The sequence below is a fragment of the Rhinopithecus roxellana genome, chromosome 2, assembly GCF_007565055.1.
Source record: "Rhinopithecus roxellana isolate Shanxi Qingling chromosome 2, ASM756505v1, whole genome shotgun sequence".
Lineage (NCBI taxonomy): Eukaryota > Metazoa > Chordata > Mammalia > Primates > Cercopithecidae > Rhinopithecus > Rhinopithecus roxellana.
In genome coordinates, this window is record NC_044550.1 from 32,168,021 (window position 1) to 32,184,175 (window position 16,155).

Below are 16,155 nucleotides of genomic sequence, written 5' to 3' on the forward strand. Positions count from 1 at the left end.
ATGTCAGGCAGGTACAAACAGTGAGTGTAACAATGGCAGTTAAAAACATATCTAAATACATGGCCCTAATTTTAAGCTTCTGGATTAAGAAATTTAAGATCTTCCTTCTGAAGTTATTTCCTATAGAATGTCTGATCTTCTCTTAGAAAACATTTAATTGTTCATGTCATGCAAATTAAATACAGTTGAAGGTTTATCACCTACTTTTGTCATGGCTGTGTGTGTGTGTGTGTGTGTGTGTGTGTGTGTTATCTCTAGAAGTTATTTTATTATATTTGATGGGTTTGACTTAGGAGAGTAGAGAAATTTTTTTCACATAATTAGAGCCCCTAACCTTCTTTTGGAAAAATAACTAATAATTTAAAAATTACCCATATTTTTATTTCTACACAGATTAATTTCTCAGAACAAATTTTTTTTGACAAAACTTCTAAAAATCTGCAATGTAAGAAATAGTAAGCCACTCCTTTTAAACTGAATACACTGAACCTTGTATACACTGTGTAGAAGCAGGAACTTATTGCTGAATCCAGAAAAGAGTCCCTTAATGGGCAGGGCTCAGAGCTCAGGGTGTAGGTGATGACAGAATGGGTAACTGAGATGGAATAATTTGCTTTTGTACCTGAGACAAAGGATGGAGTTATTTAGATAAAGAGAAACAAGTTCTGGGATGCCAAAGATCTATTATTTGACTTGTGGAAGATAAATGAATCGATTTGAGGCATTACACACTAATTTTGGAGGGCCAGGAAAATGGTTCTTCTAATTTCTTTATTACTTAGCCACTCTAGTCATTTGCAATGATTTTGAGTTTTGTTGCTTTGTTAGCATTCCTCTGATGTCTAAATGGCATAATTATTGGAATTAAGATTTTGAAGAGTCAATTAGAAGAGTCTCTAGTTGGATACTCAATTAACAACTATTGCCAAGGCAGCTACTCAGCTCTCACTGTCTTTCATCTCAGCCATAATTGAATCCTGCTTTTCTCAAATAACAATGAACCTTTTGATCTCTGTAAAGAAGGAAAGATCAAGCTGATCCTCAGAATCCACAAATGAATGTCTTTCACCCCCTAAACCTTCTTCAAAGATGCAGTTATATTTGAGTTGCAGTTATGTTTTTAGTATAATTACCAGGCACAAAAGAAAATTACTTCCTTTATTATCATAACTAAAAAACACATTTCTTTCTTCTTCCAGTTTTTTTAATGTTACATTTTAAATCAGTAGTTTCATGTAAATTTTACTTTTTCTCTGGCAACTTACAATAAAAGCCTTTCAAAGTGATTTCACATTTTTTTTTCTTTTTTTTCTGTCAGAACTTTTACCTCTAAAACAAGTAGTTCAGTGCCACTGGCCACTAATTTGCTTCAGAAACATAATGTTTTCTGCTCTCCAGAACAGCAATTATGAATGCTTAACAGACCAGATGATGTAGTTCTTGTTCTGACCCCAATGTTTACTATTTGTTCTTTAGCAAGTGAAATTTGAGTTCTGAACTCCCAGTTTCATGACTGTAAAACAACAATATTTTGTCCATTTTTGTCCAATATTTTGTCCTTGTGGCTCTAAAGAACTCAAGCAGCATGCAAGCGTTCATAAAGAGCTGCAATGGTTAACTTCATTTTTTTTTCAGATTCAAATTTTATTTCATTAACTTAAAAGGTGGACAAAGTGTTTATTTTAAATCGAATTGAAATTTATCTGAAACAAGTAACTCATTTCAAGTAACTTATTGTAAAGTCCATTGTCCATTTAAAAATATTCTTTCTTCCAAAAAAAACTGCATTGAAAGACAAAAAAATTCTTTTATACGGCATAAAAGCGAGATGCAAACTTCTGATGTAAATTTGTTTCACTGTCAACTCCGATAATAAAGATGAGAGGCACAAGCGTTCACAGTTCAGTTAAATGATGCAAACAAAAAGCTTCTGTTTCCCTCTGATACAAATTAGAAGTCTCCATTCATGTCTCTTACAGTAGTACCACATACTTGATGCTGATACGAGGTTACTTTTTCTTTCCTTTCCCTTTTTTACCTCCCTCTCCTTGTTGAAGACTTTGGTCAGCACCTCCTGCTTTTTGAGTCCTTGTTTTTAGTTTAGGTATCATTTCTGCTGCATACAACATTACTGACTTACGTGATGGGAACTGCACAAGGCAGAGGCTGCCATCTTCCTGTTTGAGCTGGACCTGGACTCTGCCTCTGTATTAGACATCACGATTCCATTCTCTAGAGTACGTTTTATTTTTCTCAAGAAATAACGTTAAGTCCAACTGCTGAACATACATCTTGAATCTCTGTAGCTGTAGGATTTTCAACAGCCTTACTTATGGGGATTCGCCTTCCCTCTGTGTTGGTCTTCTTATTATTTAAATAAGCAGGATAGATACAAATAAACCTGTCCTGGTCGGCCGGGGACCGCGCGGCAGCGCAAGCCATCTTCACAAGAGTCTAAACAACAACAGCCCAGGAGCCGTAGGTAGAAACCCGGGAGGAACCCGGCTCCGAGTTTCCGAGACAGCCCGCCAACTTCATTTTTTTATTGCTCACTTTGTGCGGCCACTTACATTTGTATGGGCAGTTGGCCTTTTGAGAGCTTAAATTTAGTGCTGAAAGCCTCAGTTCTGCTCTAAACAAATCCGTCGAGAGGACCACTGAGATTCCAGAGGTAGGAATTTGGACAGGTCCAAATCTACCCTTACTCATTACTCTATCAGGCTTGATGTATGTATCTGACCAATGGACTGCCTCAAGAAGTTCATGAAAATTTACTTATAGCAGTAATGACACAAAGGATACTCCATCCATAATAACATCAATTTAATTACAAATCTGTGTTAATATTATCCTCTTCTGTCACTCATTACCTCATTCACCAAACCTTTGACAAACAGAGCTACTCTAGAATTTATGCTATGATTTGGTCCAAATGGCTCTCCTCTGGAGAGTTCTCCAAAATACAAATCAGGGATTTCAGTTCTGCAGAAAATTGGAGACCCCTTAAACAAATGTCTGAGACCATGTTGCATTTTATTTCATGGAGTAAGCTGAAACTGAGCAGAGCTAATTGAGAAGATGATGTCAGAAAAAGGAGCCTAACAAACGATAAGACACTGTGATGGTAAATTTAATGTATCAACCTGACTAGGCCACAGTGCACAGTTGTTTTAGCAAACACCAATCTAAATGTTGCCATGAAGATAAATTTTAGGTGACATTAACATTTAAATTAGTAGATATTAAGTAAAGCACATTATCCTCCATAACGTGAATGGGCCTCATTCAATGAGGTGAAGGCCTGAAGAGCAAAGACATGTTTTCCAAAGAAGAAGACATTTGGCCGGAAGAGTGGAACATAAAACCTTATCTGAGTTTCTTACCTTCTATGAAATTTGGACTCCATACTGCATGATCAACTCTTACATGAATTTCTAACCTGCTAGCTTGCCTTACAAATTTTGTACTTCTCAGCCCCTACAATTTAGTGACCCTATTCCTTACAATAAACCTCTCTCTTTCTCTCTCTCTCCATATATATATATATATATATATAAAATGCATAGATATAATGGATAGATATATAATAGATAGATATAATGGATAGATATATAATGCATATATATAATGGATAGATATATAATGATATATATAATGGATAGATATATATGCATGTATCTCCATCTATGTGTATATACATATATATACACATACACACACACATGCGCACATATTCCCCCACTATATATATATGTATGTGTGTATATATATGTATGTGTGTATATATATGTATGTATGTATAGTGTGTATACATATATGTGTGTGTGTATGTATGTTCTATTGATTCTGTTTCTCTGGAGAACCCTAACACAGGTCTGCTGTGATTGTTATAAGAAAAGATGTTTTCTTCACTTACTTTTATAATCCAACAAAATGAAGTGGAGAAGTGGACAATAGTTTAAATTGTAAATTCACTCACTGAATAGTCCTTTCAAACTCATCTACTTCCAGTTCTCCAACATTTATTTTTGCATTTCAACTAAATGTCTAACGTGAAATCTTACAGCAGCAGAATTCTGTGTTCAAGAAGCCAAGTTTCTAAATAAAAGTTTTCTTTCCTGCCAAGTTCTAATGTTATCTCAAAGATAATAAGTTGTGATCTTAAATATAGTCATTTACAAATATCATTAAAATCCATTTGTGTACTTTGGAAAGAAACCTAAAACTTGCTATCTATAAAGACATAATAGAACTGTAATTCATATTCATTCTGGGAGGCCCAAAACATCATTTTTTAAGAAAATAGAACACAGAAAGGAACTAACATTTAGAGAGTAGCAAATCGTTGCTTGAAAAATTAAGAGAAATGATCACTGTAGATGTAGTCTGCATGTTTGCACACAAACCAATCAGGAACAAGCTGACTCAATTATCTAGTCATAACTGTGCCAGGCCCTTTGGGTGCGGAAGCTGTAATCTAATGAGGGAGACAAAGCTAAAATATTAAGCATTTATGTCAATATTTCCAGGTTCCCAAACCTTTTGTTTAGATCTGGAAATAAAATAATAAAATAAAAATTACCCCAAAAGTTAAGCTGATTGTTCAAGGTTATAGGAATGACCAGAGCAGGCCCCCACTAGTTTATCTCAATTTTCCACTGCTGAAGCCCTGCTCCTACCATCCAAAAATCATCGAAAAGTCAAGGTTCTCTATTTCCTCAATTCCTAGAATGCATGGATTATAAGAATAACACACCTCTAAGGTGTGTTATTTATTTTAAAATATTTGGAGCAAAAAGAACCACTAAAAAACCTGTGTGTGTGAATACATATGTGTGTATACACACACACATACAAACACATGTACATGGAGGTAGAGAGGGAGACGTACTTCAATTTTAGAAATTTTTAATTTTTTAAAAATGCATGCTTTAAAAACCAAATTTCATAGATATTATGTGTAAAAAGTCATAAGACTATAGAGATGCAAAAGAGAATGGCAACAATATGACTGAACAAATTGAGATGGATTTCAAAGGGAAGGTAACAGGAAAAGAGGACATGAGGAGGAATCATTTGGGAGCGGCAACAGTATGAGCAGAAGTGCTGGAGCAGAAATGACTGAAATTGATTTTGGGAAACTGACCAGTGTAGAATGAAGAACCTGGGTACTCAGCACTATAGAATGAAGAGCCTGGGTTGTGAGTAGCTGAGATAAATTTAGATTGATTGAGAAGCATTATTGTGGGCAGAACACCTGAAGGGTTTGATCATCTCTGTACATCTAGCATTTAGAACTGTCCTTGCTACATTGGGCATTTAAAATTAAATACAAGTGAAATTTTGCTTGATACAGGAAGTAGTGAGACGACAATTTCTTTTTTTAAAAAAAATCTGAAAAGTATCTTGGGTTATTATTTTCTCCCATAGGCCTCATATTTAAACCATTCATGCAAGTACATTTTTAAACAATCCCATACTGATTCAAACTATTGCATTCATAATATTATAAAATCATATATTCCCCCAAACTCAAAGCTTTGTAACAATTATGATGTTAAATTGACTAGAACTAAGCTAGCACAGAGACATGTTTTCCAGTGCTACAAACCACTTTATTTTGCTGTCATTCAAGTAGTATATCACTGTTTTAATGATACCTGGGATTTGCCTTAATTAGGTATAGTAAGACACACATGCTCAGAAATGACTGTCATGAAGACGGAAGTTTGTTATACTCATAGATCCCTAGAAACAGGGGGCTGGCGAGCATGCAAGGGGGTTAGTCAGAAGGCAGAGGAAGTGGGAGAACATGGGAGTAGAAGTCTTTACTGTGGTTTCCTTTGGAAATTATGGGCCAGATAGTGTAAATGTTTTAGAATTGGCTAATTTGAATACTTTTAGCAGACTCTGGGGCATAGGCACTCTCTCTAGTTGTCTGATATCTGGCCCTGGGGTATTAGGACAGGGGGATAGTGATCTGATAAAGGAGGTGGCTGAGTTATGGGCTCTGGATTGGTTGGTTTGCATTTGAAAGTTGTGCTCAAGGGAGAGTTGCATATTATCTCTAGGAATTGGCTAATCCTAGGAGGAGCAGTCTCTCCAAGCTCAGCAAGCCCTGCATGTCAAATCAGCATAATACAGAACATAAAAAGACATGGTTCAATCACATAAATGCGATAACTGCAATTCAGAAGCTGTGGCTACCTGGCACATAGGTCTGGTCTACTAAATATAGCCCAGAATATCTTAAGATGTTATCAACAAACGTGAAAGGAGGCCAAAAAGACCAAAATACTACCTAGGGAACGAATTATGAGGCAAGAAGCAGACTAAGCCTTGAAGCACTGGGACTGACTCCATGACATCCCAACATTTGCGCTGGATGAAACTCTAAGCTACTCATATAAAAACCTTTCTTGAGAAAGTAGCTTCAGTGGGGCAGATGGGAGCAGCTGAAAAACATAAGATGGAAAGGGTAAGAGCACAGAGAGGGGGAGCTTTAAAAAATTTCCCTCTTGAGAAGAGTCAACAAACAAAAATAACAAAATGAGAGATGTGAAGATAGCTGGCCCAAAAATAACTGCTCAGGAGATGAATTAATTCCAGATAAAATGTTAAAATGGAGCAACCCTAAAATCAGTTTAAAATAAGTGTTTAAAGTCCTCAGAGAGGCAAAGGAAAGAATGTTCTCTATTTAAAAAAAAAAATATATATATATATATATATGAATAGAAAAATAGTTACTAATCCTAGAAAATGTATAGGCATCTAAAAACACTCAAAACTGAAAGGATTACTATAGAATCAACAAAAGTAAGGAAAGAATTAAGAAAATGGAAGGAAGAACTGAGATCTGGAGAGTCAGTGAGTACCTTATTTAATAGTTTAATAGGATACCAGCAAAGGATAATAGAGGAATGTTGGAACAGCATATTCAAAAAGATGACAAAGAAATTGTAATATATATATAAATAAAAATTGATAAGGAAAAGAGTAACCCTTAGTTTACCAATCTAACAAAAATTAGAGGGGAAAAAAAGAAGCCAGGAAAAGTCTTTGATGAAACAAAAACATGAACCAAGATGATTCATGTAACTCCAAATACATTATAGTAACAATAATGTAAATGGATTAAATGACCTTATTAAAAATCTGAAATCATTGGCTTGGGTATAAAAAAAATCAATTATGAGCTGTTTATGATAGACAATTGTACATACATGCACACACACACACACACACACACACACAGACACCAGAAAATTTCAAAATTAATAAGACTAAGAAATACACTGGCATATATGAACCAAAAAACTTGATACAGCAGTATCAGTCAAAATAGGAAATGAAGGAAAACTATTAATATGAATAAAACATATAAACCAAAATCCTTGAAAAGACCATAAAATTATAAATTTCTGTATCTTTAAACAACATGAACTTCAAAACATCAAAAAACTATAAAACTCAGATTACAAAATAAATTGACAAACTCACAATTATAATGAAAGCATTGAAGACCTCTCTCAGAAACTATATATTTGGAGAATATGTAGCAGATTTGAGTGACACATATAACATGCTTGGGCTATATATATATAGTATAATGTACATATATCATACATATATGTACATAGGTACTATATATGTATACATGTATTAGTATTATATGTGTATGTACTATATATATTATTAAAGAACACATATATAGTACCTATATACTATATAGTACATACATATATAGTACCTACATATACATATGTGTATATATACATGCATATATGTACTATATATGTATATTTAATATAAACACATGTACATATAGATTACATGTATGTATAGTACATATAGTATATATGTATGTACTATATATGTACTATATATAGTACATATATATGTATATATTTTCCTGCAACAGAGAACCTAAGAAGAATGCATATTCTAAATCATGCATGCAACATTTTCAAATATTTATAAAATTAACCATAGGACTTTGGGTTTCAAAATGGCAAAATAGAAGCAAACTGGCTCCACACACCCAGACAAAAAACCAAAAACCAAATATGCAGCAAAAAGGATATAGATAGGTAATATAAAAATATGTGAATTGAGATAACTAAATGTCAAGATGTGTGAGGGTTATGACATTAAAGTGAAATTTTTTTTTTTTTTTTTAGTTTTTCACTGAGGGGAGTATGCGAGTTACCTTAAGTTACTGGTGGCATATCCATACGGGTCTGCAGCAACATCAGTCCTTGCCTCCTCAGAAGAAAGAATTCAACTGAGGAGTATAAAGCAGAAAAAGAGACCGAGGCAAGTGTTAGAGCAGGACTGTAAGTTTATTTTTAAAAGGCTTTAAAACAAGAAAGAAGGGAAAATTTGTTTGGAAGAGACCCAAGTGGGCACCAGAAGGTCAACAAGAGAAAAAGGCAAGTTTGAATTTGATCCTAGGAGTTTATAGGCTTGCCTCTTTCCCATGATTCTTCCCTTAGGATGGGCTTCCCGCATGCTCAGTGCCCTTCTTACCCTTGGGAATTGAATATATACGGTATGTTTAGGCCATTGTACGCATGCCCATCTGAGGCTTTCTTCCCTTTTCCAGTGGAATACACGCAGAACATCATACTTCACCATTTTGTCTCTCAGTGCACATGCTCAGGAAGTTTCTTTTTCCTGGTAACGGTATTCAACTAACACTTTAATGTTAGTAGCTGTGGATCATCAGGAGATGATCCCTTCCTGAGGCCCTGGCACCTGTCAGATTATCATTATTAGAGAGGCAGTGTGATCATTGTTGAACCCTCACCTGATATTCCTAGTGGGAGGTGGGGGGTGGTGGGGGAGAGACCTCTCCTGCCCTCCTCATGCCTATCTAACTGTCTGTAACAAAGATATTTTCCTGCAATCAACAGAGAACCTAAGAAGAATACATATTCTAAATCACGAATGCAACATTTTCAAATATTTGTAAAATTAACCATAGGACTTTGGGTTCCAAAATGGGGGAATAGAAGCAAACTGGCTTCACACTCCTAGACAGAGAACCAAAAACCAAATATAAAGTAAAAGGGAAATTGGTAATATAAAAATACGTCAATTGAGACAACTAAATGTCAAAATGTGTGTGTGAGGGGAATGACATTAAAGTTATTAATTTTTTTTTTTAGTTTTTTCTTTGTTGGTTCTATTTTTTTGTGATCTAAGACGTCATCTCTTTAAGATAACTTGCTATATCTATAAGATGTTTCTATAAGCCTTATGGTAACCACAATGCAAAAAACCTATAATAGATACACTAACAATAATAAGTAAAAAAATGAGGCCGGGGCAGTGACTCATGCCTGTAATCACAGCACTTTGGGAGGCCAAGGAGGACAGATCACCTGAGGTCAGATTTTCGAGACCAGCCTGGCCAACATGGTGAAACCCTGTCCCTATTAAAAATACAAAAAATTAGCCAGGTGTGGTGGTGCATGCCTGTAGTCGCAGGTGCTTAGGGAGGCTGAGGCAGGTGAATTGCTTGAACCAGGGAGGCAGAGTTGCAGTGAGCTGAGATCATGTCACTACACCCTAGCCTGGGCAACAGAGTGAGACTCCATCTCAAAAAAAAAAAAAAAAAAAAAAAGGAGGGAAACATACTACCAAAGAAAATCAATCACAAAGGAGGCAGTAAGAAAACAAAAGCAGAACAGGAATAGGTGTACTTAGTAAAGCAGATTACAATTTAAGGTTGTAAAAATGAGATAAAGGTCACTATAGTCACTATATTTATAGTTCAATATAGCTCATCATATTCAATCCATTTATATGATGAAGGGGTTACTTTTACAAGAAGATATAACAATTTTAATTATCTATACACCCAACATCAGAGCTCCCAAATATACAAATAGACCTAAAGTGAGAGTAGACTGTGATATAGTAACTGTTGATGACATTAACACCACAATCTCAGTAATGGACAGATCATAGACAGAAAATCAACAAAGCAACATCAGAATTAAACTACACACTAGACCAAATAGGCCTAACTGACATTTACAGATTAATCCACCCAACTGCTGCAAAATACACATTATTTTCATCAGCATGTGGAACAGTCTCCAGAACAAACCGTACCTGAGGCCACAAAACAAATCTGAATAATTTTTTAAAAGTAGAAATTATATTGTTTATTCTTGACTATAATAGGATAAAACTATAAATCAATAAAAAGAAGAACTTTGGAAACTACAAACACAAGGAAATTAGACAACATGCTTCTGAATGACCAATAAGTTAATGAATAAATTGAAAAGGAAGTTTAACAATTTCACGAAACAAATGAAAATGGGAATAAAACATACCAAAATTAATGAGATACTGTAAAAGCAGTACTAAGAAAGAAATTTATGGCAATAAACACCAAAATAAAAAAGTAGAGATACTTCAAATAAATAGTCAGACAATGTACTTCAAGGAGGTAGAACAAACCAAACCCCAAATTAATGCAAAATCATAATAATAATAAAGGCCAAAGGAGAAATAAATAAAATTGATACAAAAATATGGAAGATTGATAAAATGAAAAGTTGTTCATTAAGAAGATAAACAAATTAACAAAACTTTAGCCAGACTAAGAACAAAAGAGAGATGGTCCAAATAAATAAAATCAGAATCAAAAAAGAAGACAACTGAGACCATAAAAATAGAAAAATAATTAGAAACTATTATGCACAATATATCACAACAAACTGGAAAACCTAGAGGAAATAGATACAGTCCTGAACTCATTAACCTGCCATGGTTGAAATGTGAAGAAATAGAAAACTTCAACAAACCAATGATGAGTATTGAGATAATAACCACAATAAAAAGTCTTCTATTAAAGGAAAATCCAGGACCTGATGGCATTACTGCTGAATTCTACTAAACACTTAAAGAACAGCTAATACCAATTCTACTTAAAGTCTTCAAAAAAAAAAAAAACAAAAAACAAAAAACTGAAGGAAAGGGAATGATTCCAAATTCAATCTATGAGGCAAAGCATTACCATGATACCAAAACCAGACATGAATAAAACAAAAACATGGGTAAATATCACTGATGAATATTGATGTAAATGTTCTTGAAAAATGCTAGCAAACGTAATTCAGCAGCACATTAAAAATTATAATTCACTATGATCGAGTGGAATTCATCCCAGGAATGTCAGGATTGCTCTACATACCCAAATCAGTAAATGTAATACACCACATTCATAGAATCAAGAACAATACCATATGATTATTTCAATAGATGCTGAAAAAGCATTCGATAAAATTCAACATCCCTTTATGAAAAAATTCTCATCAAACTGGGTATAGAAGGAACATATTTCAAAATAATAAGGACAATTTTGGCAGAACCACAGCTAACATCATAGTGAATAGAAAAAAAATTGAAAGCCTTTGCTCTAAGACCGGAAAAAGATCCAGGTGCCCACTCTCACCATGTTCATTCAACACTGGACTGGAAGTCCTGACTAGAGCAATTAGACAAGAGAAAGAAATAAAGGACATCAAAATTGGGAAGGAAAAAATCAAATTAGCCTTGTATACAGATAACATGATTTTATACTTAAAAAATCCTAAACACATGGACAAGAGGGGCCAGGGGGAAGGGGTCGGAGAACATTAGGACAAATACCTAATGCATGCAGGGTTTAAAACCTAGATGATGGATTGGTAGGTGCAGCAAACCACCATGCACATGTATACTCATGTAACAAACCTGCATGTTCCGCACATGTATCCTAGAACTTAAAGTGAAACAAATGTAAAAAAATCCTGAAGACTACACAAAAAAAACTGTTAGAACTGACAAATGAATTTAATAAAGTTGCAGGCTACAAAATCAACATACAAAAATCAGTAGCGTTTATATACACCAATAGCGAATAATATGAAAAGGAAATGAAGAAGCAATCATGTTGATAATACCTGCAAAGAATATAAAATACCTAGGATTCAATTTAACCCGATATGTAAGAGACCTATACAATGAAAATTATAAAACACTCATGAAAGAAATGGAAGAAGACATACAAAAAAGTGGAAAGATATTCCATGCTCATGTATTAAAACCATGAATAGTGTTAAAATGACAATAGTACCCCCAAAATTTACAGAAATGCAATCTCTATTCAAAATACCAATTACTTTTTTCACAGAAATAGAAAAAGAAATTATCCTAAGATTTATATAGAACCACAAAAGAGCCTGAATAGTTAAAGTCAGCCTGAGTAAAAACAACACAGCTGGAGGCATCACTTTACCTGACTTGAAAATGTACTACAAAGCTGCAGTAACGAAATTAGCATGGCACTGGCATGAAAACACACTCATAGATGAATAGGAGAGAATAGAGGACACAGATATAAATTCACACATTTTCAGCCAACTCATCTTTGACAAAGTCAACAAAAAGAATACAATAGGGAAAGGACTGTCTCTTCAAGAAACGGTGCTGGGAAAAGTGGGTAACTATATGTAGAAGAGTGAAACTAGACCTTTTTCTCTCACTATACATAAAAATCAAATCAAAATGGATTACAGACTTAAATCTAAGACCTGAAACTCTGAAACTACTAGAAGAATCTTTGAGGAAACATTCCAGGACATTGCTCTGCGCAAAGATTTTTTTTTCCTAACACCTCTAAAGCACAGGAAACCAAAGTAAAAATACACAAATGGGACTATATCAAGCTAATTTAGCACCGTAAAGGAATCAACAAATAAAAGGCAGTCTACAGAATGACAGAAAATATATGCAAACTACCCATCTGACAGGGTATTAAAAACCAGAAAAAATTCAGAGTTCAAACAACTCCATAGCAAAAACTAATAATCTGATTTACAATTTGGCAAAAGATCTGAATATGCATTTTTACAAAGACATACAATGGCCAACAGGCATATGACATAATGCCCAGCGTCACTAACCATCAGAGTAATGCAAATAAAAAACATAATGAGATATCCTCTTACCCTAATTAGAATGACCTTTATTAAAAGATCAAAAATAACAGATTCTGGGGAGGATGTGGAGAAAGGGGAATTCTTGTCCACTGTGGGTAGGAACATGAATTACTGCAGCCACTCTGGGGAACAGTATGGAGGTCCCTCAGAAAACTAAAAATAGAGCTACTATATGACCTGCCAATTTCGCTGTGGAATATATATCTAAAAGAAAAGAAATCAATATATCAATGAGATATCTACACTCCCATGTTGACTGCAGTACTATTCAAAATAGCCAAAATATGGAAACAACCTAAATGTCCATCAAGGAATGAATGGATAAAGAAAATGTTGGATATCACAAAAAAATATTATTCGACCATAAAATAATGAAATCCAACATGATAGATATCCCAAGTACACTGATTTGATCTTTACAAATATGTGAATGTATCAAATTATCACATATACCCTAAAAAATTAACTGTATACTAGGTCACAATCATAATTATTTAAAGCATATTATCTGACCACTAGGCAATTACATTAGAAATTAACTATTACAAATAGTAATAAAAGGGTCACTGTTTAGAAAATCTAAGAAAACAAAGCCCAAACAATAAATGGCTTTAAAAAATAAATCCCCAAGAAAACTAGAAAATACAATGATTGAATGACTGAAAAATACTAAAATACTAAAAATATAAAAAGCAAAATCAAAATTTGTGAGATGCAGCTAAAACAATATCTGGATGTTATTAAGAGTCTTAGTATCTTTATTACAAATAAAATAGTTAAGCATTTAATGCAAGAAGCTAGATGCATTGAAAAGAACAGTAAGAAAGTTGAAGATAATTATAAAAACAAAACACAACTTAATAACTGAGAAAATCATTCATGAAAATGATTTTTAAAACTGTTCCTTTGAAAGCTACTAATCTAGGAAAGTCTTTAAGAAGTTTTATTAAAATATATATATACATGCAAAGATTAATGCATTATTCATGTAACGGAATACTATTATACATCAACTAGACTGAGTGACTCGTATTTACATGTGGCAATATAGAGAAAAACAAAAACATGTATTAAGAAAAGAAATAAAGTTGTGATTAAAATTTCTATAGTTTGCTGGTTTAGTTAGTAACTGAACAATGTTTTATATGTTTATATGTATATATATGTGCATACATACATATACATGCATACATATGTATGCTGTAGATATTCATGTAATAAAATTACTTATAACTTTTTATTAGTAATTGAACCATATGGCATAATGCTAGAATTTTAAAATATTTTTTAAAGTAAGAAAATAATACATATATGCTTGAAGTTTTTTTTCCGTCTCTTTTCTATCATATTGCATTTTCCCCCAACAGAAGTAGCCATTAACCTGAGGTCAATATTGTTGCTGTTGTTGTTGTTTCTTTTTCAGCTAGTTCTTTTTGTATTTTGAGGAAACAAAATATTTTATTTTGAATGGTATCTGAAACAAAATACTCAGTAATAGCATAGAAAAGTGGTGGTTTACCTTTTTTAGAAAGTTTTTAATTTATCCTTTGTAGGGCACAGTATAATATAAAATGTTTAAATTGGGCAATTATCTAGATTATTTAATATGTAATTATTTTTCAAATTAGGAGTGCCAAAAAGCACGGTTTAATCTTGGCCTAATCTTGATATCACAAAGCAGAAAATATAGCATGTTGATTATTTTTAGGCATCCAATTATACAAGCTTCTTGGGAAAGGTAGGGAATTGGACAAAACTTGCTAATAGTTGAAAGAGTAAGTACTAAGTAGTCTTATTCACAGAGAAGCCATAGTATCTACAAATGACATATAAAAAAAGTATTGTACATTTATATTAGGTATTATTTAATTAAACACTGGGCAATAACCAAACGTTTCATTACTGGTGCTTTTATGTTGTGTGATATTGGACACCAAGATCAAGAGGGCCGAGATTTAACCTCATTCTTTTTAATCAAGAATTTTTGGAGATCCTTCCCTTACATTCTCAGCTATCGTTAGTCTTCTGAAAAAAGATTGAAAATAGAGTACATTTGTAATTTAGACCACACACCTTCATTTTCTATACTTTTCCTCATTTTTTGGTCCTTCCTAGATCCCCAAATCCCACTGTGGACCATCCAAATTATTTCAGAACTCCCATGGAGCTTTGGTCTTTGCTGCAGAACTAATAGGGTGATGTTTGTTAAGATGCTGATAATCACGTATTACCTCCCAACTGGTTTTGTAACTTAACATTTGTGAAAATAACTCACAATATAGTTTCTCTTTTTCTGTTTTAGGAAATTATAGCTCTCTTTTGACAGTTTTATATTCCAGCATTTTCTTTCACTTGTCCAAGAAGCTATTTTCTTCTTTGAAAGAGTTAAAAGCCAACAAATTAATGCTGGCATTGAGGCCCAAGGTAAAAATGAAATCAGTGTTTTCATAGTGCCAATAATATTATGGACAAGTAAAGTATGAAACAGAAATGGAAAATGGAATCACCATCCACTACAGATCTTGAGAGTACTGGCTCATTTGGCTAACGTGGAAAGAAGTGTAGAAAGGCAGTGCTCAGTGAAAGTCAGTGCCCAGTGCTTTCTGAACAAAAGGTGGCTTTTTGTTATTGCATACTCCATCCCCCAAAGTCTTACATGCTGCTTTTATGTAACTGAGTGTGTGTGCATATATATTCCACTCAATAAATATATCATAGTAATTAATCCCCACCATCGACGCAAATTCATTTTCTGACACAGGTAGCCTATGAGTGTTTTTTCTCTGGAATAAAATAAGATATCCATTTTATGTACCTTTCCTTTGTTTTTGGAAGCCTTTAATCTTAATTACAGCAGTACATATAGACTGATTAATGATTACACAATCTTACTCCCAGCTGTGGTAAAGGCCAATATCAGCCAGTCTAATTGCCTTTGACTCACTCTAGATTACACTGTCTGGTCCTTTCACAGTTTGTCAGTCCCTAGGATATTTCTTTAAAATTAACAACTAAATTACCTTTCTGGAGGAGATACTGTGCTTGAACACCCTGAGGGGAAAACTATCATTTACTAACTGCAGTATTTCCATATGGCAAGAATCTCCTCGATGAGTTGCAACTGACAAATTGATGGAATCTCAACTTTACTTTC

The 16,155-nt window shown here is 33.8% G+C and overlaps 1 pseudogene across 1 annotated transcript; it reads right to left on the minus strand.

Annotated features, from left to right (window-relative positions):
- Positions 1-1,736: 1,736 nt before the first annotated feature.
- LOC104663593 lies at positions 1,737-2,477 on the minus strand (annotated as a pseudogene). The gene has a single exon (XR_004053545.1). The product of XR_004053545.1 is annotated as a signal recognition particle 19 kDa protein pseudogene (transcript).
- Between the last annotated feature and the right edge of the window lie 13,678 nt (positions 2,478-16,155).